General features: G+C 31.8%; 1 pseudogene; it reads left to right on the forward strand.

Moving 5' to 3' along the window:
- Positions 1–259: 259 nt before the first annotated feature.
- Positions 260–24,890, forward strand: LOC139846882 (metal transporter Nramp7.2-like; annotated as a pseudogene).
- The last annotated feature ends 577 nt before the right edge of the window (positions 24,891–25,467 follow it).

Below are 25,467 nucleotides of genomic sequence, written 5' to 3' on the forward strand. Positions count from 1 at the left end.
CATATTAAGTTAACGAACGAATAACAAAACAAATATAAAGTCATGTCATCTCGTAAACGGCATTGGCCATTCTTTTAACCATGAACCCATAAAACTTAACTAATTAAAACCACAATAATTTAATATTGTTACTCCAAAATTACGGTAAACATTTGAACCTCACCTATAAATATGACATTTAACTCAAACCTTTAGTCCCCAAATTACTTCATCTTAGTTATTTCAATAAAGAAGCATGCCACAAGTTAAGATCGTATCAATGGCAGGGATACAAAATGAACCCAGAATTATCGGAGGAAGTAACCGCATTTCAGCCGTTGATGTGAGTGAGATCACATCTCCTACAGATGTTAACAGCAAAGACTATGATCATCAAGACATGAACCCTCATCAGGTTTTTTTTTATCATTCCTAGATTATTACAAAACTATAAATTTGCAGGCTCAATTCCCTTTACCTGTAACATAATCTAGTTTTTGTTTATTGCATTGTATATGTTCTAGCTTATGTGAGTTCTAAGAAATATTATTGTAAATCCTATTATTTAACTAAATTGAACATAACTTTTTCTTATTTTTTCGTAAATGATAATTCTTAGAAACCTGGATGGAGAACTTTCCTTTCGTTTGTTGGTCCTGGTTTTTTAGTTTCACTGGCTTATCTTGATCCTGGCAACTGTAAGTTTTTCTTGAACGCTTGATATATATCTCGATCAGTTCTTATTTTATATGGTCTGTTCTTATGTTGATCATGATTTTTGTATGCAGTGGAAACTGATTTACAAGCAGGGGCGAACCACAGATACGAGGTTACGTAATGTTATTATAAAATATATAAAAACATGAATACATACTTTAATTTGATAAATAAAGTGTTTTCTGATTGATCATTGAATGAGTTCCAACACATTTTGATTTTAGAAAAGTATTATATACTTTCAGTTACTTTGGGTGATCTTAATTGGGTTGATCTTTGCACTTGTTATTCAATCTCTGCAGCAAATTTAGGCGTAAGCACTGGTAAGTTCTATCAAAATTTATTCTACAAGTTAATGAATTTAATGTAGAAATAATAAAAAAATATAGATATAGATATATATCTAAAGATAATGAGGTTAAATTGTTATTCAGGCAAGCATCTATCAGAGTTATGTAAGGCTGAATATCCAACATTTGTGAAGTATTGTTTATGGTTGCTAGCTGAGGTTGCAGTCATTGCAGCTGATATTCCTGAAGGTATAATTGGTTTTTTAACTTAGATATGACATATTTTTAACAATTAACCATTTATAAACTATGGCATCTAGTGTTTAATCATATTCATGTTGTTATTTATTTTTCTGTTTATTTGTGATTGTTTAACTTTGATGTTGGCAGTGATTGGGACGGCTTTTGCGCTGAATATCTTATTCAAGATTCCAGTTTGGGTTGGAGTCCTTCTCACTGGTTTTAGCACCCTTCTCCTACTCGGTCTCCAAATATATGGGGTTAGTTTCCTTTAATTTATCTATTTTATATTTATTTCAAGGCCTACAAGGCTCCATTTATTTTTATATGAATGTCTTTAAGTACCATATGAGATTCATTGATGACAGAGTAAATTGAAATCTTATGTTCCAGTTCGTGTAACCTCAAGGTGTTAGTGTACTGGTGATGACCCGACTTCCCATAAGGGAGGTCGGGGGTTCGATCCCCACGAGCTGCAAAATATTCATTTATTTACTTGTTTTGATCAATTAGATCAAACTTTATTACTTATATACGGACGTCCTTCATCTTATAATCCGGAGTAGTCAAGACTTCAGTTATTTATTCGTTTAGATCAATGAGATTACACTTTATTACTTATATACATGCACCAATATGTGTAGGTGAGGAAGCTAGAACTAGGATAGCGGTTCTAGTTTTCGTGATGGCTGGTTGTTTCTTTGGAGAAATGAGTTATGTGAAACCACCGGCTACAGATGTGCTAAAGGGAATGTTTATTCCGAAACTTAGCGGCCATGGTGCGACTGGTGATGCCATTGCACTACTAGGTGCACTTGTTATGCCGTATGATTTAATTACCATATATATAACTCCTTTGTATGGTTTCAACTTCTCAAAGAATATGTTTATACATACATTTCATATTTTCACCTTTTCAACAGGCATAATCTATTTCTCCATTTGGCTCTTGTTCTTTCAAGAAAGATTCCAAATTCTGTTCGTGGTGCCAATGTAAGTCCTTTTATAAGCCTTTTGACCAAAAAGTCAAATTTGATTTCTGTTAGAAACAGGGTATGTAAACAGATAATCCGGATATTTCTAGAATCGTGAAACACTTTCCTAATTGAATATTTCGACCCTCCTTGTCTCGGGTTACACGAAATTTCAATTGGGATAAGACTGGAAATGCAAATTGTTTCCAGACAAGAAGAACGCGATTTATGTGTATAGATTTGTGTGTTCGTTCTGTGTGAAAAATTGAATAATAATATGAAAGCAGTTTCCCAAAACTGATTATATAAAACAGTTTTGGCGGTTACCAAATGAATGGCTCTGCCCCTTGGACCCCGCCAGGGGCGCTTCCCCTTGGACCCCGCAAGGGGGCGCAGCCCCCTTGACCCCTGCCATTACCGTGCGCGAGTGTCTAGTTCACTCTTATGGGCATGCACTCCGCACTCACCGAACCCATGTTAAAGTATCACTAGTCAACTCCTGCTTTCTAGTAAATCACAATCAGCTAAAATGATAGTTGGATGACACTAAAATCACCAACAAATCCCCCCCCCCCCCCCCCCCCATTTTAGTGTAATCCTTAATTTACTAAATGACATCAATAAACACACAAACCAGTGCATAAATGAAAATGTTTCAGAAATTAAATTTTCATCTTAGTATATTACATCATCTAGAATTCGAGAATTGGGGTGTTTCATAAATTAAACCCTTCAACCCATATGAAAACGAGAGAGTAATACACACATCAGTTTCTTACACTAATCTAATACACACTTGACACTTTTATAAGCCATGTGTCCCTATCCTTCAGTGAACATATCGGCAGCTAAGTCCAAAGCTCCCTTGAAGCGGCAAAACTTCATGCTCACATAGGTAGTTCTTCTACATCTTGCACCTGCATATGCAATTTTTCAAAAGAACTGTAAAGAAGATAAACTTCAACCTACCTCAACTTGCAGTCTAAACACATACCTTGGGATCAGTATACTTATGTGTTTCAATCTTCAGAAAGTAAGTTTTCCACATTGAAATTCAGCTTCTAGCATTTTACTAGAAGGGAATTGGGTGTCTTACTTTGGAAGATTTCAGTGGACTTCAATCCCACTCCAATAGCCGACTTGTGCACTAAGTCTCGGGCTAATGCTTTGGTTAGATGATCCGCTAAGTTTTCTTGAGATCTCACAAAATCCACGGATATCACACCATTCATGATCAACTCACGAATCATACCATGTCTAAGACCTAAGTGTCGCGACTTTCCATTGTACATATGACTATATGCCTTAGACACAGTAGATGAACTGTCACAATGGACTGAGATAGGAGATATCGGCTTTGGTCACAAAGGAATCTCATAAATCAGATTTCTCAACCCCTCAGCCTCTTTACCAGCTGCTGCCAAAGCAACAAATTCTGACTCCGTAGTCGAATTTGTAATGCACGTTTACTTCTTCGAAGCCCACGATATAGCACCTCCTCCAAGTAGGAATACCTAACCTGTAGTAGATGAATGATCTTCGACGTTGGTAATCCAACTTGCATCCGAATATCCTTCTATAACCGAAGGAAAACCTGAATAAGTAATACCATAATCCATGGTACCTCGCAAATACTTGAATACTCTAATGATAGCATGCCAATGAAGAGTAGTGGGATTACTAGTAAATCTACTCAACTTTCCCACGACATAAGCAATATCGGGTCATGTGCTAGTCATAGCATACATTAAACATCCAATAGCTCGAGAGTATTCAAGTGGTGACACAGCCTTGCCCTCATTGGGCACTAACTTCACACTTCGATCAACAGGAGCATTAACAGGTGAACAGTTATCAACTTCAAACCTTTTAAGTATCTTCTCAATATAATGAGATTGCGTAATCGAGATACTCCTCTCACCACGCTTGATCCTTATTCCAAGAATCACATCAGCTACTCCCATATCTTTCATGGAAAACTGTGATGACAAAAACTTCTTTGTTCGATCAACTTGATCTTGGTCAGTACCAAAGATCAACATGTCATCAACATACAAGCAAATGATCACACCTTTTCCAGATTGATCAAATTTGCTATACACACATTTGTCAGATTGGTTTAGTTGAAAACCATTGGACAATACCACATCATCAAACTTTTAATGCCACTACTTCGGGGCTTGTTTCAGCCCATACAACAATTTAATCAACTTGCACACTTTATTCTCTTGCCCGGGAATAACAAATCCTTCCGGTTGTTTCATATACACTTCCTCCTCCAAATCACCATTTAAGAATACTGTTTTGACATCCATTTGACAGATTACTAGGTCATGAATCGCAGCAAGTGATATCAATAACCTAATAGTAGTGATACGAGCAACCGGAGCATAGGTATCAAAATAATCAATACCTTCCTTTTATCTAAAGCCTTGGATCACCAATCTAGCTTTAAACTTGTCAATAGTGCCATCAAATTTCATCTTCCTCTTGAAGATCCATTTGTTACCCAAAGGTTTACACCCAGGTGGCAAATCAGTCAGCTCCCAAGTATTATTCTCCAAAATAGAGTCCATTTCATCGCGAATTGCTTCCTTCCAGAAAGCGACATCACGAGACCTCATAGCCTCATCAAAGGTTCTAGGATCCTCTTCTATACTATAACAGTAAGAAAATTGAGATTGAACACGATCTCTAGATCCTTCAACTAAGAAAAGTTGAAAATCAGAACCATAAGATTTGGGCGTCCTAATTCTAGTGCCCCTACGAGGTTCGGGTGTTACACTAGGAATTTCCTCCACGTGTTCTTCTTGAACAGTCTCATGTGAATGAGAAATAACATCCTTTGGTCTAGGAATCGATGTAAAACGAGACTCGTCAAAGATCGCGTCTCTTGATTCTATAACGGTATTAACCGAAACAGAATCATTAGGTTCTATCACAAAGAACCTATAGGCCTTGGAATGCTCAGCATATCCAATAAAAATACAATCAATACCTCTTTCACCCAAAGTCTTCCTTTTGGGTTCGGGTAGTCTCACAACAGCTCGACATCCCCAAACTCGTAAGTAATGCAAGCTTGGTCGTTTCTTATACCAAAGCTCATAAGGAGTAGTCTTACCCCTCTTGTTAGGAACCCTATTCAAGATATAACAAGCCGTTAACATGGCTTCTCCCTAAAACCCCTCACTCAAACCAGAGTAGGACATCATGGAGTTAACCATTTCTTTGAGAGCTCTATTTTTCCTCTCAGCCACACCATTTTACTGTGGTGTATAAGGAGCTGTAGTTTGATGTATGATCCCCACGGACTGAAAATATACCAGATCATAATACTCACCACCACTATCAGTACGCAATGTCTTAATTAAACCATTTAGTTGCAATTCTACTTCAGTTTTATAGATCTTAAATTTGTCTAATGCTTCATCTTTAGCATGCAAAAGATAAACATAGCAATACCTAGACGCATCATCTATAAATGTGATCACATATTTCTTATTACCTAATGAAGGTGTAGCATGGAAATCACATAAATCACTGTGAATTAGTTCTAAAGGCAAAGAAGTCCTGTTTATTTCTTTAAATGGAGTCTTAGTGATTTTGTTCAACATGCAAGTTTTACATTTTTCCAAATTCATATCAAAATTAGGAATCAAATCATCTTTAGACATTTCATACATTCTTTTATAATGTACATGCCCTAAACTTGCATGCCATAAACAGGATTCATTTGCATTAGAACTAATCATACAAGCAGAATTAACAACATTATGGATATTCTTAAGATTCAACATAAACATACCATTATTATAGTAACCAAATCCTACAAACATACCACCCTTCGACAAGATATACTTGTCGGATTTTAACACTTGTTTATAATCACACTTATTTAATATAGGATTGGAAATCAGATTCTTTCTCAACCTGGGTACATACACAACATTATTTAAAGTAATAGTTTTTCCAGAACTAAAATCTAAAACAACATCCCCACGACCAAGAACAGGAGTGACTGATTCGTTGCCCATGTACAACACATCATTATCTGGTTTGAAAGTCTTGAACCAGCAACGATCCTTACAAGCATGACATGTGGCACCAGAATCAATCCACCAAGCAATGTTATCATCCTACACATAAAATGCCTCAGAAATATGTGATACATAATTCTGAACAGAATTTAGATTAAAATCAGAATTCTGACCTTGGTTAGAAACGTGGTCCTTAGACCCATTTCCCGAACCAGACGTGCTTGCACCACCCGTATTCTTATTAGAATAACATTCTTTCTTGAAATGGCCGTATTTTCTGTGATGACCCGAGGATTTTCGACCAAATTTAAACTTAATCTTTATATAGTTTCGACATGATAAGCAAAGTCTATTAAATTCAGTTTCAAAAACTTTGAACTGTGTTCATGTAAACAATTAACCTTTGACTATCCCGTTGATTCACGAACAATTAATTGTAAACTAATATATATATATATATATATATATATATATATATATATATATATATATATATATATATATATATATATATATATATATATATATATATATATATATATATATATATATATATATATATATATATATATGTATGTAAATATAAGGATGTATAATAAATAGAAGTAATAAAATATAATTTAAATTAAATATGTAAAATGAATTACAAATTTAATCATTTGAGTTGAAGATGTAAAGTAGTATATAAAATAATGTAGTTACTATAAAAAATAAATATATATGTATATGAACATACACATAATTAATTTTTGTATGTATATTGTAATATATAAAATATATGAATATTTAATATGCATTAATATTTAATATTAATAATTAAATCAAGTACAAGTTAAATTATAAAAGTTATATTATTAACATTACTTCATTTTAAATGATAATATTAATATTTGCATTATTATTATTATTTTGTTATATATAAATATGAAATTAAATTTTTACAAGTATTGTTATTAATATTATTATTGTTATATAGTATTAAAAGTATTATTATTATTATTATTATTATATTTATATTTATATTTATTAATTATCAATATTAATAATATATAAATTATAAAGTGAGATGAATTATATGAACTTTGTGTTACATCACTATCCTAATTTTATTCTTGTCTAACCAATACAATATGTCCATCTCATACAATTACAAAATCAGTTAGGCATCTTAATCAAAAATATTATTTATTTACTTGTCTACTTGATTGTTTAACTCAGTGTTGTTGGATCTATTATAAAAAGAATCCCATATCATATTTATATACTTGCATATGCATAATGTACATTGACCATTCACTTCTTCAATCTTACACCCACACTACAAGATCACCACACCTTCGGCAATTATGATCTTGCAACCCATGAACCACCCTCCTTGCAACACCATCCTCCACCACCTTACACCACCACAACCATCACCGAATGTTATTGCACTGGTTGCTGTCTTCTTGTCCATAACCCACTGCAAATCCATCATCAAATTCTGCAGCTGCTACTACAATTTTTTCTGTCTTTAATCGAAGATAAAACAAACACCATCAAACTAATCTCACCATTGAACCTGCAACACATATTTAATATCACTGATTAACCACGGTACGTGTTATCAAATCATCAAATCATAAATATAATCCAAATAACCACTTTTGTCTATAGAAACTCACTTGAGTCACCTCCATTGTGCCACCAGTTCTTGTTGTTCCTACTCAAAACTGTCATCAAACCAACACCATTGTACCTGCACATCGTGATCCTGTATTCGGTTTCGTTGCAGAGCACACCATAAACCTTAATCATCAAACACCTGCAAAATCCATTTGATTGTTCGATGGTTCTATTTCTGACATTACAAACATCACACTTTATAAATCACAACCAAACCTTGACTGTAATAAGTTTCTATTTTCAGTTACAATCACTACTGCTACACCTGCAAATTATCAAACTAGAACACTTTCGATTTCTAAAGTTAAGTTATGAATCAATCCATAACACCACGAAAACCCAATTTATTCGAAAACACTGCTAATGGCTTGTTATCAATCAAGAACCATCACCTGAACCTGCTGCTGTTACAACGTATATTATGTTTTGCTGCTACCACCGTTTTTTGTTTATATTCAATCAAATCCGAGATCCAACATCATCAAATTCATCAAGAACATCTTAAATTAATAATTTTGTTCGAATATATAGGTATACAGAAAATAACGAGGGGTTTTAAGAAATTAGTAGAATTAGCATTGAATCGGTTACGTACCTGAGATAATTGATTTATCAATGAATTGATCAAATGTAAAAGGATGATGATTTTCGATGAAGAAGAAGACTGATGATGAGGAATTGATGATCTGAAATTCATCGACGGCTGCTGCTCGATTGACCGGTTAAAGATGATGATGATTGTTGATAGATTGTGTAAAGATGATACCATCTACCATCTTCCTGCGTTTTTTGCTACTGCTATACTCGATCTATTGTTTTTCTCTTCTTGGAGGAACCCTAATAAAACACTTCTAGGTTAAGTGTCGACTGCTTCCCCTTTTATTTGTTAAGGCTTACGATACCCACTAATTTTTTTAACTGGGCCGTAATCGAATGTTCTGATGGGCTTAGGAATGGTTGTTGGGCTCCTCAAATCAGATTAAGTATGTGGGGTTATGAATTAATTCAAGAAAGCAAGTGTGGTTTGATGGTTGGTGTGTTTGTGTGTAAGCAAGAGGTCGCGGGTTCGAGCCTTGTCGTGGGCTATTCTTTTTAGGAAAGCTTTAAAAAGGGTATACACATTTATATTTATATTTCTTCAATATTATTATTATTATTATTATTATTATTATTATTATTATTATTATTATTATTATTATTATTATTATTATTAATATTATTACTATTATTATTATTATTGATGTAATTATTATTATTTAGTGTTATTGCATGTATTATAATTATCGTTGTTATTATCAGAATTATTATAATTGTTATTAATATTTAGTTATAGAACACTAATTAGTACTATTATTATATGTATTAGTTAGCATTTATACTTATAAATTCCATTATGGTGATTATTGTTATAAGTATTATTATTATTATTATTACTAGTAGTATAATTGGTAATGTAATTATTATTATTATCATAACTATCAGTATCATGTCTATTACTATTATTATCATCATAAGTATTATAATTAATATCATTTTTATTATTAGTATTAATAATATATGTATTATTATTATTAATAAAAGTAATGGAATTATTATTATTATTATTATCATTATCATTATTACTAAATGTATCATTATTGTTAAAGTTACAGTTTTTGTTAAAATCAGTACCACCATTGAAATTAACATTTTTGTCAAAATTATCAATTTACTATGGAGATTATTATTACTATTATTATTAAGAATTATAACGAGTTTATCAAAATTAGTATCATTTTATCATCATCATTATTATTATTATTATTATTATTATTATTATTATTATTATTATTATTATTATTATTATTATTATTATTATTATTATTATTATTATAACTTTTAACACTAATATTATTACTATTATTATTATTATTATTATTATTATTACAAGAAAAACTTGTTATTAAAATACTTATATAAAACATATATAAAAATATATAGATATAAAAATATAATCAATTGAAATAATATATATATTAATATATAACTTATTCGATTACGATTATATATATTAATATATCTACAAATGATATAGGTTCGTGAATCTGAGGCCAACCCTGCATTGTTCAGTATTGTCATATGTATTTTTACTACAAAATACAGTATGTGAGTTTCATTTGTCCCTTTTTACTCATTACATTTTTGGGCTGAGAATACATGCAAAATGCTTTATTAACTGCTTTACAATATTTATATGCGTGATTTTCATTATTCCCTTTTTATATACATTTTTGGGCTGAGAATACATGCAAATGCTTTTCTAACTATTTTACAATATTTATATGCGTGAGTTTCATTTGCTCCCTTTTTAAATGCTTTTGCAATATATATTTTTGGGACTGAGAATACATGCGCTGCTTTTATAAATGATTTACAAAATAGACACAAGTACGTGAAACTACATTCTATGGTTGAATTATCGAAATCGAATATGCCCCTTTTTATTAAGTCTGGTAATCTAAGAATTAGGGAACAGACACCCTAATTGACGCGAATCCTAAAGATAGATCTATTGGGCCTAACAAACCCCATCCAAAGTACCGGATGCTTTAGTACTTCGAAATTTATATCATGTCCGAAGGAGGATCCCGGAATGATGGGGATATTCTTATATGCATATTGTTAATGTCGATTACCAGGTGTTCAATCCATACGAATGATATTTTGTCTCTATGCATGGGACGTATGTTTATGAGAAATGGAAATATGAAATCTTGTGGTCTATTAAAATTATGAAATGATTTATGTTAAACTAATGAACTCACCAACCTTTTGGTTGACACTTGAAAGCATGTTTACTCTCAGGTATGCAATAAATCTTTCGCTGTGCATTTGCTCATTTTAAGGACATTACTTGGAGTCATTCATGGCATATTTCAAAAGACGTTGCATTCGAGTCGTTGAGTTCATCAAGATTATTATTAAGTCAATTATAGTTAGATATTATAAAATGGTATGCATGCCGTCAACTTTCGATGTAATGAAATATAACCTTTTCAAAAACGAATGCAATGTTTGTAAAATGTATCATATAGAGGTCAAGTACCTCGCAATGTAATCAACTGTTATGAATCGTTTATAGTCGATATGGACTTCGTCCGGATGGATTAGGACGGGTCTTCACAGTTGGTATCAGAGCGGTGGTCTTAGTGAACCGGGTCTGCATTAGTGTGTCTAACTGATAAGTCATTAGGATGCATTAGTGAGTCTGGACTTCGACCGTGTCTGCATGTCAAAAGTTTTGCTTATCATTTTGTCAGAAATCATTTGTTTATCATCCTTAATAAATTACCTGCTTATTATTCTTAGTCTAGACACATCTAATTGCAATGACTGCATGAATAATGTATAGACAAAATTCATATCTTAGCGTATCTACTAATTCATATCTTAGCGTATCTGCTAATTCATATCTTAGCGTATCTGTTATTGTTATCTTTACCTGACAGCTTCCGTAGATTCCTCCGTAACTTATGAGATTTTAGTATTACATATGCATATGTAAATTATGTATTGCAGGGTACTAATCTACATCCTATAATCTATTTCTTATCAAAAATCCTTCATCTGATCGTACGAGATGAATCCCACAACCAGTTCGAGTCCCACAGATTTCGATAGCTATTCCGATGAGTATTCCGACAGCTATTCCGACAGGGATATTCACCTAAATTCCAAAAGCGGTGTCATCGGAATGAATCAATCAATCAGCCATTCCCAATTCATTTGATGAGTTTGTAGTCGACTTAAACAATGGAGACGCGAAGAAGGCGATCCCTTCCACCAACCGAATTCACCTCTTGACAATGAACCTGAAGCGTTTACCGGCGAACCTGTTCGAGACACCATTTTCAATCTCATTTCCAGAGTAACTCGACAAGATTATATTCTATCCACAATTCTGAACCTTATTCATCCGCTCGTTCAGATCGACAATCATCCTGGAATAATAAGTCAATGAACTTCGCGCTTGAATTATCAATTCGGAGAATATGGTGCAAAATGTACCAGCTTCAGCAACATCACCGGCACCAACAGTACCACCAACATCAATATCAGTACCACCAACAACTCAAGTTTCAACAAAACACGCCTCAACATCTCATTATGTACCTCAAGCATAATCATCGTTCTACGAATCGTTCTACCTCATTTATCTTCGTTCGACATGACGATTATGTAATCTTCAATGTTTTAGAGATTATAGATATTCTAGTTCTAACGGTAAATCAAATGAGGTTAATATCATATTGACTCATTAAATTCATAATTACATCTAAAGCAAATATATATGTATATATATTTTCATAATAATTGTAATTGAAAAATTCTTTCGTACAAACTGTTAATGGTGAAAATATTTTAACGGGTAGGTAACATCCGAGGAAATATTTAACTTTCATATTAACATGTTATACTGTACATTCTTCGAATCTGATTCAACAGTCATTTACTATCTTACTTACAACCACCAATATTCGTATCCGTTCACACAAGAATAACCATTTTTATTCAATTTCATATTCGGATTTTGACCTATCAGAATCCAACAAGTGGCATAATGAAGAAAACATATGACAAAATAAAATTTTTTAGAAACAGACTAATTAACTATGAGAAATTTTGTTAAGAATCCACACTAACAAAATCCTAGCTAACTGCGGATTAATGAACTGAGGACTACCAACAGTGGACAATTAAAATGAATTAAAATATTGATTATAACATATGAAACTAAACAATACTTCAAGTCTGCCACTTAATTTCATCTTAAACCTCAGTTGTATCTTGACGATTCCAATCTGCGTTCAAACCATTCATGATTCTTGAAAACACCTCAATCGAGAGGATGAACCAACCACACTTCATCTACAGAAAGAAAAGATTGATGCGTATAGCTATGCACCTAAAAACTCTCGAAAACTGAATAAACGTTTAACGCATAGCTGTGCTAATTCCTTTAGCGTTATTATTACCGAAAATAACTTTGCAATCTCTTTCCCAATTAGCCAATTTTGTCACAGCTCCAGCAAGTCAACTTCGATTTTTCGTTCGAAACAGCCTTATTGTAACCTTGATATATATGTGTACTCTTTTATTGTTACCGGGGAACTTTTTATATTCCATCATATTACCAGCAGACGTACCAGCAACCTCGTTGCTTATTGGTTTAAATCTCTCCGATAAATCATTATATTTATTTATTGAAACCCTATCATATACTCATCCGCATCTTGTAACGAGAATTGTCATACCAATTATCGGGAATCAACAATCAGTACTTTGAAAACGCACAGCATATCTACATCAACAGTTATATGTATAACATTTATCTTTTAGAATAATGATCTTCCATTCTGAAATTTTGAAAAGCACCCAGTCTGCAAACTAATACTCTGAATTGTGAAAAGTTGAATGAAGCAACATAAAAAAAAAAACTGTAAACGACCTTAATCATCGGAAGTTTGATGATAAAGAATAGAACGTTGGAAAAGCTCAGAAGAGTTGGAACTGGAAAACAGATTGATCTAACCACGAAGGAGACCAAGGACAAATACAAAGACCATACCCTATATTCAAAGAATCCAGGTAATTATGGATCTGTTGAAATCTTTAGAGAATATCTTGCTCCGAAGTCATGTTAAAATCTTGCGGAAAATTTTTCCTTATCAACCATCGAACTTAGAAATTCCAAAATATCATCATCAATATCTTCGATATTTCTGAGGATATTTTCATAAATATTCTCGTCCGAAATTATATACCTCTTCGTGCTTCCTGTGTATCATTATAATGGAAACATTCAATAGAAAAATTTAGTACCGAAAAGCAGATTATGCGAAACTATGAAGCAAGCCGTGGACAAATCACAAAGAATAAGTTTGACTTCAAAGAATCCAAATGATTCAATGACTACTAAAGTCTTTAGTGAATATCTTGCTCCTTACTCTAAACCCTTGCAGAAAATAGTTTATATCACCCGCTGATCTTAGATATTTCGAGATATTATCGTATCTTTCATTATAAATATCCTCCATATTTCTGGAGATATTTTTATAACTATTCTTATCTGAAATCATTAATCTCTTCGTGCTATCAGTATTACATCATATAGAAACTGTTAGTTTCTATATTCTGTAAACTTTCGAACTTAAAATATGAATGTTATTGAAGTAATGTTGGGAACTGATGCATGAGTTAGTATAATATAATGACACTTGATCAACGTGATTATATTACAGTAAGTCATGCTGAGTTTCTAATGAGACGTGATGATTCACAGATCCTAATGTCATCACATGCCATGTTACATAACTCTTTCATTATGCTTAACTTCTGAACATATCAAGAAAGTATTTTCTTGATAGTTCTATTCTCAGTGAATCTGGTAATTTGATAAATCAAATCGTGCTAATACATTAGTTCTTATTTAGAACACGATGTTTATTCGAAATTCCATACTTACAAATACTGGACCATTACTCGCTTTACTAGAGGTCGGGAGAATAATAAAAAGGTAAAGAGCTCCAAAATATAGGAGAAAATATAAAGCCCAACAACAACACCGAAACTACAAACCGTGGATATCAGTGCGTATAGCAATATAAAGACACGGGAGGATTATAAATACAATAATCCCTAAAACATGGTAGAAATAAACGGATTCCTCCGGTGGAAGTTGGAAAAAGAGAATGATTGTTGCGATGATCAGAATAAGGACAAGGATCAGAACTGGATTAAGCATTTCATGATCTTTTGAATTTGGAAATTGAGTATTGAAGTGGTGAAGATTAATGGAACGGAAAAGGTAAAATTTATAGTGAAAATATCAGACAAAGGAATCGAGGCAGATCACCGTATTTAATTATAGAAATCTAAATTTCCTTATTCGCAGAAGAATCAAATCTTTTCGATTTCAGAGATTTTCTATAAATCCCTTGAATTCCGGAATTCAACCCTGTTTACGTCAAAAGCTAAGAAAAATCTTATTTCCTTCAATTCACTCTTTTACGATAGCTTCATTCGTATTCTTAGAATAATCGAATTATTTTATCATTATATTTCAATGATGATAAACCTCTAATTACCAACTCATATTGGCCATGAAAACATTTTTATTATTAGCCATGACCACCTCACTCAAATTTCGGGACGAAATTTCTTTAACGGGTAGGTACTGTGATGACCCGAGGATTTCCGACCAAATTTAAACTTAATCTTTATATAGTTTCGACATGATAAGCAAAGTCTATTAAATTCAGTTTCAAAAACTTTGAACTGTGTTCATGTAAACAATTAACCTTTGACTATCCCGTTGATTCACGAACAATTAATTGTAAACTAATATATATATATATATATATATATATATATATATATATATATATATATATATATATATATATGTGTAAATATAAGGATGTATAATAAATAGAAGTAATAAAATATAATTTAAATTAAATATGTAAAATGAATTACAAATTTAATCATTTGAGTTGAAGATGTAAAGTAGTATATAAAATAATGTAGTTACTATAAAAAATAAATATATATGTATATGAACATACACATAATTAATTTTTGTATGTATATTGTAATATATAAAATATATGAATATTAAATATGCGTTAATATTTAATATTAATAATTAAATCAAGTACAAGTTAAATTATAAAAGTTATATTATTAACATTACTTCATTTTAAATGATAATATTAATATTTGCATTATTATTATTATTTTGTTATATATAAATATGAAATTAAATTTTTACAAGTATTGTTATTAATATTATTATTGTTATATAGTATTAAAAGTATTATTATTATTATTATTAATATATTTATATTTATATTTATATTTATTAATTATCAATATTAATAATATATAAATTATAAAGTGAGATGAATTATATGAACTTTGTGTTACATCACTATCCTAATTTTATTCTTGTCTAACCAATACAATATGTCCATCTCATACAATTACAAAATCAGTTAGGCATCTTAATCAAAAATATTATTTATTTACTTGTCTACTTGATTGTTTAACTCAGTGTTGTTGGATCTATTATAAAAAGAATCCCATATCATATTTATATACTTGCATATGCATAATGTACATTGACCATTCACTTCTTCAATCTTACACCCACTCTACAAGATCACCACACCTTCGGCAATTATGATCTTGCAACCCATGAACCACCCTCCTTGCAACACCATCCTCCACCACCTTACACCACCACAACCATCACCGAATGTTATTGCACTGGTTGCTGTCTTCTTGTCCATAACCCACTGCAAATCCATCATCAAATTCTGCAGCTGCTACTACAACTTTTTCTATCTTTAATCGAAGATAAAACAAACACCATCAAACTAATCTCACCATTGAACCTGCAACACATATTTAATATCACTGATTAACCACGGTACGTGTTATCAAATCATCAAATCATAAATATAATCCAAATAACCACTTTTGTCTATAGAAACTCACTTGAGTCACCTCCATTGTGCCACCAGTTCTTATTGTTCCTACTCAAAACTGTCATCAAACCAACACCATTGTACCTGCACATCGTGATCCTGTATTCGGTTTCGTTGCAGAGCACACCATAAACCTTAATCATCAAACACCTGCAAAATCCATTTGATTGTTCGATGGTTCTATTTCTGACATTACAAACATCACACTTTATAAATCACAACCAAACCTTGACTGTAATAAGTTTCTATTTTCAGTTACAATCACTACTGCTACACCTGCAAATTATCAAACTAGAACACTTTCGATTTCTAAAGTTAAGTTATGAATCAATCCATAACACCACGAAAACCCAATTTATTCGAAAACACTTCTAATGGCTTGTTATCAATCAAGAATCATCACCTGAACCTGCTGCTGTTACATCGTATATTATGTTTTGCTGCTACCACCGTTTTTTGTTTATATTCAATCAAATCCGAGATCCAACATCATCAAATTCATCAAGAACATCTTAAATTAATAATTTTGTTCGAATATATAGGTATACAGAAAATAACGAGGGGTTTTAAGAAATTAGTAGAATTAGCATTGAATCGGTTACGTACCTGAGATAATTGATTTATCAATGAATTGATCGAATGTAAAAGGATGATGATTTTCGATGAAGAAGAAGACTGATGATGAGGAATTGATGATCTGAAATTCATCGACGGCTGCTGCTCGATTGACCGGTTAAAGATGATGATGATTGTTGATAGATTGTGTAAAGATGATACCATCTACCATCTTCCTGCGTTTTTTGCTACTGCTATACTCGATCTATTTTTTTTCTCTTCTTGGAGGAACCCTAATAAAACACTTCTAGGTTAAGTGTCGACTGCTTCCCCTTTTATTTGTTAAGGCTTACGATACCCACTAATTTTTTTTAACTGGGCCGTAATCGAATGTTCTGATGGGCTTAGGAATGGTTGTTGGGCTCCTCAAATCAGATTAAGTATGTGGGGTTATGAATTAATTCAAGAAAGCAAGTGTGGTTTGATGGTTGGTGTGTTTGTGTGTAAGCAAGAGGTCGCGGGTTCGAGCCTTGTCGTGGGCTATTCTTTTTAGGAAAGCTTTAAAAAGGGTATACACATTTATATTTATATTTCTTCAATATTATTATTATTATTATTATTATTATTATTATTATTATTATTATTATTATTATTATTATTATTATTATTATTATTATTACTATTATTACTATTATTATTATTATTGATGTAATTATTATTATTTAGTGTTATTGCATGTATTATAATTATCGTTGTTATTATCAGAATTATTATAATTGTTATTAATATTTAGTTATAGAACACTAATTAGTACTATTATTATATGTATTAGTTAGCATTTATACATATAAATTCCATTATGGTGATTATTGTTATAAGTAGTATTATTATTATTATTACTAGTAGTATAATTGGTAATGTAATTATTATTATTATCATAACTATCAGTATCATGTCTATTACTATTATTATCATCATAAGTATTATAATTAATATCATTATTATTATTAGTATTAATAATATATGTATTATTATTATTAATAAAAGTAATGGAATTATTATTATTATTATTATCATTATCATTATTACTAAATGTATCATTATTGTTAAAGTTACAGTTTTTGTTAAAATCAGTACCACCATTGAAATTAACATTTTTGTCAAAATTATCAATTTACTATGGAGATTATTATTACTATTATTATTAAGAATTATAACGAGTTTATCAAAATTAGTATCATTTTATTATCATTATTATTATTATTATTATTATTATTATTATTATTATTATTATTATTATTATTATTATTATTATTATTATTATTATTATTATTATTATTATTATTATTATTATTATTATTATTATAACTTTTAACACTAATATTATTACTATTATTATTATTATTATTATTATTATTATTATTACAATAAAAACTTGTTATTAAAATACTTATATAAAACATATATAAAAATATATAGATATAAAAATATAATCAATTGAAATAATATATATATTAATATATAACTTATTCGATTACGATTATATATATTAATATATCTACAAATGATATAGGTTCGTGAATCTGAGGCCAACCCTGCATTGTTCAGTATTGTCATATGTATTTTTACTACAAAATACAGTATGTGAGTTTCATTTGTCCCTTTTTACTCATTACATTTTTGGGCTGAGAATACATGCAAAATGCTTTATTAACTGCTTTACAATATTTATATGCGTGAGTTTCATTATTCCCTTTTTATATACATTTTTGGGCTGAGAATACATGCAAATGCTTTATTAACTATTTTACAATATTTATATGCGTGAGTTTCATTTGCTCCCTTTTTAAATGCTTTTGCAATATATATTTTTGGGACTGAGAATACATGCGCTGCTTTTATAAATGATTTACAAAATAGACACAAGTACGTGAAACTACATTCTATGGTTGAATTATCGAAATCGAATATGCCCCTTTTTATTAAGTCTGGTAATCTAAGAATTAGGGAACAGACACCCTAATTGACGCGAATGCTAAAGATAGATCTATTGGGCCTAACAAACCCCATCCAAAGTACCGGATGCTTTAGTACTTCGAAATTTATATCATGTCCGAAGGAGGATCCCGGAATGATGGGGATATTCTTATATGCATATTGTTAATGTCGATTACCAGGTGTTCAATCCATACGAATGATATTTTGTCTCTATGCATGGGACGTATGTTTATGAGAAATGGAAATATGAAATCTTGTGGTCTATTAAAATTATGAAATGACTTATGTTAAACTAATGAACTCACCAACCTTTTGGTTGACACTTGAAAGCATGTTTATTCTCAGGTATGCAATAAATCTTTCGCTGTGCATTTACTCATTTTAAGGACATTACTTGGAGTCATTCATGGCATATTTCAAAAGACGTTGCATTCGAGTCGTTAAGTTCATCAAGATTATTATTAAGTCAATTATAGTTAGATATTATAAAATGGTATGCATGCCGTCAACTTTCGATGTAATGAAATATAACCTTTTCAAAAACGAATGCAATGTTTGTAAAATGTATCATATAGAGGTCAAGTACCTCGCAATGTAATCAACTGTTATGAATCGTTTATAGTCGATATGGACTTCGTCCGGATGGATTAGGACGGGTCTTCACATTTTCCACACTTCCAACAAGCCTTTTTATCCTTCTTGTTGGAATCATTGTTCTTTCCATTAAACTTATGTTTCTTTCCATTGGACCGTTTGTTGTTCTTTTTGTTCTCACGGTTACCATCTTCTATCATATTGACAGATGATGATGCCGCTTCTTTACCCTTTCCCTTACCACTTTCTTCAACCCGTATTGCTTCCTCAATACGTAAGTGGCCTCCCAATTCAGTCAAAGACATTTCTTCCTTTTTGTGTTTTAAAGTGTTTTTAAAAACTTGCCACGAAGGGGGCAGTTTGTCAATAATACATGGCACCGAGATAGATTCGTCCATTTTCAAATTATGTTGTGACATCTGTCCCAAAATTCTTTGAATTTCATGGAACTGTTCCATCACAGGCCTTGAATCTATCATCTTATAATTATTAAAATTACTGACAAGAAACTTCTTACTAGAAGCGTCTTCTGCCATGTATTTTGATTCAAGTGACTCCCATAATCCCTTTTGTGACGATCGCTCCAAATCTATATGGACGAACACGTCATTCATTGATTTCATTGCGAGGTATTTGACCTCTATATGATACGTTTTGTAAACATTGCATTCTTTTGAAAAGGCACACCATAAATGAATATTTAAATAAAAGGTTTTCGACATCTAATTATTTCTACATATAGACAATCACCATAAATAATAGTTTACAACAGTACTTCCGTTGACAATGCAGTCAAAATAAGATACATGGTGATGATTTGGTGAATGCAACGTTTCCTTGAAAAATATGCCATGTAAGACTCCATGCACATAGCTTGTCTAACATATAAGCAAACTGCGAAAGACTTCTAGGGAACCTGAGAATAAACATGCTAACAAGTGTCAACACAAAGGTTGGTGAGTTCATAGTTTTAGTGTTTCGCATAATCTGTATATAAAAGTGGATCACAAGATTTCAGTTGTTTCATCCAGAAACGTTTATCAATAGATTCTACATAACAGAGCACCCTGGTAACTAAGCTTTAACGTTATAATGATAAATACCCCATTCGTTTTAATACACGCAAACCAACGTGTCCTAAACTCAAATAACACACGTCTGTTAAAAGGCTAGCGCTCTAGCTCGGACGGGGATGTCAAGCCCTATGGATCCATATACTGTTATTCGCGCCCACCAGTCCATATCCTATGTACTGGCAGCTACTAGTTACCAAAGCTAAGGGATTTTCGGTTCAAACTCAGTGTAGAATTAAGTATGTACTTGTATCCATTTCGTTTAAAATAAATGGCATGTATTCTCAGCCCAAAAATATATATTCCAAAAGCAATTAAAAAGGGAGCAATGAAACTCACCTTAGCAGCATATAAAGTTGTTCACCAAAATGTGACCGAAACTCAGATTACCAATTAATCGTAGATCTCAACCTAGAGAACATATGTTGGTCAATAAATGTTTATCAAGCTAGGTCTGGTCATAGTGTATCATAATCCTAATGCTCGAGATCGGCATACAAAAGTTATCAAAAGTCATTTCAAAAAGTCAATTTTGACAAAAGTTCAACAAAACGAGATGTACCTTATATAAGGATTCATTTACTCGGTTGGTAATATTCAAAAAAATCTATTTTATCAATCTCGTAAACAAGTTGTTTAAATCTTAATTGCAGATTCAAAAGCAATTTCAATTAACGTCAATCATAATTCAGTTGATCATATCTTTTAATCCGTTCATCGAAACTATTCGGTGTCTAAATGAAAAGATATTGATTTTTCGCCAGCTTTCCAAAAACATGTATATCATATACCTTTTACCAGTAATATATGTATTTAATTCGTGATTTATCATAAACTGTTTACGACGAAATTTAGCATACAAGCTTGTATAAATATATATACTCGAGCACTAGACATGGATACACTATTAGTATATAAAAGATAAAATATAAATGCTTACGTATCAATATTGTGATTCAATATTTCAGAAAAGTACGTAGACGTAACGGAGATGATAAACACTATGTTTGATTCATAAATATACCCCCGAACATTACCCATAATTTCCTTAGCTCTATCCCGCTTGAAAACCCATTTTGAAAGTAACCCACTCATGACCTCGTCGTAATATTTTATGTATAATACATAATTAATAATATAATACTAATAATAATAAGATTAATAATAATATTAATCTTAATAATATAAATAATAATAATAATAATAATAATAATAATAATAATAATAATAATAATAATAATAAAATAAATTAAATAAATATTACGGAGTAATAATACTGGAGAAAGAGAGATAGATTCAGCTGAGCCAAAAATCGCGCAATTTATAGAACCTTTTCTGAAAAAGTACCCCATGCGATCACATGGGATTTGTGCTTCAAGGCCATGCGATCGCATGGCACCCTGGGACAGCTCACAAATTTTTAACTTCTTGTTTGTCGACATAATTTTATATTATATATATAATATATTTAATTTATATAATTAATTATATATTATATTAAATTCACATGCATAGTTGACTTGTAATTTTTGTTCCGATAAGTCGTTAGTCATCACTCGACTTATGTCCCGGTTCCAGTTTTTCAAATGTCCTTTCGTGCGCTGAGAAAACTTGTATTTTACGTTTTGTGACTCGTACCTTTGTCAAAATATAGCCTTAAATTATCCCTAAACTATACCACTCAAAGTATATCTTAAACTTTCGAGTATTTTGGTCATTTACTTCTATAAATCATTGCCTCGCTATTTGTTGATATATATATAATAACAAATCGTTTTATGACCAAGTTAATATATATTTTTAACATTCATAAACACGTTTTAAATATACGTCGCAAGTTATTCATACAATTAATATTCCAACTTATCATATATATTCAAATAAATATTTAAACCAATAAGTTTAATGTACGGTATTAAACAATTAAAACTTTGTTACGTTTTCAAGTTATAGTATATATATGTATCTATTTACATATAATGGTTCGCGAATCGTTGAGAACAACCAAATGGTACTTGAATAGTTCAAAAAATTTGAGATTCGGTTTTACAGACTTTGCTTATCTTGTCGGAAACGTTAAATCATTTAAAGATAAAGTTTAAATTTGGTCAAAAATTTCCGGGTTGTCACACCTTTGCAGATTCAGCAGTTTGATAAACATCAAAGAGGGCATCAGACATACCGTTAAGAATATAGCCGCGACATATGTAGTCATCGTTTTCCCACTTTGCTCGTTTCCTGTATTGCTCCAAGGTTTCATCTTCAACCGCTTCTGGCATGGGGGTAGACAGTACATAAACAACCTTCAAAGTTGTGAGAAGAAATTGCATCTTCTTCTGCCAGCGCCTGAAATCAATACCATCAAACTTGTCAAACTTTGCAAACTTTGCAGTCATCTCCTTCACCGATTCTCCACTCATGATTATCAAAGAAAATATTCAATTAGTTTGTTAGAAACAGGGTATGTAAACAGATAATCTGGATATTTCTAGAATCGCGAAACACTTTCCCAATTGAAATTTTGTGTAACCCGAGACAAGGAGGGTCGAAATATTCAATTAGGAAAGTGTTTCACGATTCTAGAAATATCCGGATTATCTGTTTACATACCCTGTTCTAACAATTTCATGTGCCTTGATTGTTGCGTTACAGGATGCATGCAGATACTTTTTAATAGAGAGTGGAATTGCTCTCTTTGTTGCATTCTTGATTAACGTCTCGATCATTGCTTGCTCAGCTGACAACCTGTCAACCGAAGAATTGGATCGTTGTAGTGATCTTTCACTCGACTCTGCTTCATTTCTTCTTAAAGTAAGAGTTCTATCAACTGTAAATAATATACTGTAACAATTATCTAAGGACCCTTGATAAAAGATTATATATTTAACAACAAATTTACCAAACAGAATGTTTTGGGGAAATCCAGCTCAACTCTTTACGCTTTTGCGTTGTTAGCTTCTGGCCAGAGTTCAACCATCACTGGTACCTATGCAGGACAATTTATTATGCAGGTTAGGAAAGTGAGTGTGTGTGTGTGTTAAATTCAAAAAGTCATTTTTACATTTCCTCTTCCTTCAACTTCTACTTTTTCTGATAATCAAAACGGTAATTAGCTCTTGCTTCATGTTATAGGGTTTCTTGGATTTAAAGATGCGAAAATGGCTGAGGAACTTGATAACAAGGTGCATTGCAATTGCCCCAAGTTTAATAGTGTCGATTATTGGCGGATCTTCAGGCGCAGGAAGACTAATAATCATAGCATCAGTATGTATATATACGTGTTTACAAAGTTTCTTTAAATTTGACTGATTATCCATAACGTTGTTTGGCAGATGATATTATCGTTTGAACTTCCTTTCGCCCTGATTCCACTACTCAAATTCAGTAGCACAACTACCAAAATGGGTCCACACAAGAATTCAATAATTGTGAGTTATCATGTTTCTTTGTGTAATGTACGAGAGACAATGTTGTAAAAGACGTTCGTTGTGTCTGTTACGACGCCCGTTGTGAGGTTTTGGTGACTAGCCCATCTCGACCCCGTCTTGTCGTCTAATAAGTCGGTCAACAGTCAAAAGTCAGGTCAAATGCGAGAAAGGTTGAGTCAACGTTGGTCAAAAGTCAAAAATTCAGTTAAAATAGGACAAATCGGTCAAATTTGACGTAATTTAGTGCTACTATTTTGTATTATATTCACGATAATAGCGATTATATGTACAAACTGGTCAACGAAGGTTTTTTGGCTTTAAAATATGTGTGTATGTATATTTATATATATAAAAGTCAATGTCAGTCAACGTTCGTCTCGACCTCGCCTAGACCCAGTTTCGCATCTTTTTCAACCTTGACTACAGGTAGTTTACTACTTAAATGAAAATAACATGTATTTTGTGTGCAGATCATCATCTTCTCTTGGGTATTAGGACTTGGGATAATTGGTATCAACATTTACTACTTGAGCACATCATTTGTTGATTGGTTGATTCATAGCAGTTTGCCTAAATTTGCCAATGTTTTCATTGGGATATTAGTTTTCCCCATCATGGCCATCTATGTTATATCCGTGCTTTACCTTATGTTACGTAAGGATGTTGTTGTCACATTTGTCGAACCAACAAAACCTGATGCGAGTGCTCAAGTTAACATGGAAAGTGGAGAAAATGAAGTTGGTAAAGGACAGGAACTGAGGAATATTCCGTATAGAGAGGATCTTGCTGATATACCACTTCCAGAATAATGCAACTAAATTGTGTTATCTGGACTCTAAGAATCGTTGTCTTGATGCCTAGAGATCTTTAGAGTTTATGACTGTTTCTACACAGCCACTTATATGATCATATTATCAAGAGAGTTAAAAGTTAATGGGATAGTCTCATAGTCATATTGTAATCAAGTTAAGAGTCAAAACTAGAAGTTCATGTTTTTTTTTTTTTTTTTTTTTGATTAGCCCGGGTTTCCTCCTCGCTATGCAAGTCGACTATATCCCAGGGCGACTACCCGCTTTGCGGGCAGCCCGGAGTTATCGCGGGTGAACCTCCGTAGCTAGAAGTTCATGTTGAGCTATATTTATTGTGTAATTAGACAACAAATGCGGTGTAGCGTCTACTTTATTACTAAATAATATATATATATATATATATATATATATATATATATATATATATATATATATATATATATATATATAGGGGCAGGATCAATGGGGAAGTAACCAATCGGGGGGAAGCGGGGGGAAGCAAAAAAAAAAAAATCGTTTTTTTTTAATTTTTTTTTTCCGGCATCAAGATCACACGAAAATATGAACATTTAGAAGA

Source organism: Rutidosis leptorrhynchoides, chromosome 5 (genome assembly GCF_046630445.1).
Source record: "Rutidosis leptorrhynchoides isolate AG116_Rl617_1_P2 chromosome 5, CSIRO_AGI_Rlap_v1, whole genome shotgun sequence".
NCBI classification, from domain to species: Eukaryota; Viridiplantae; Streptophyta; class Magnoliopsida; order Asterales; family Asteraceae; genus Rutidosis; species Rutidosis leptorrhynchoides.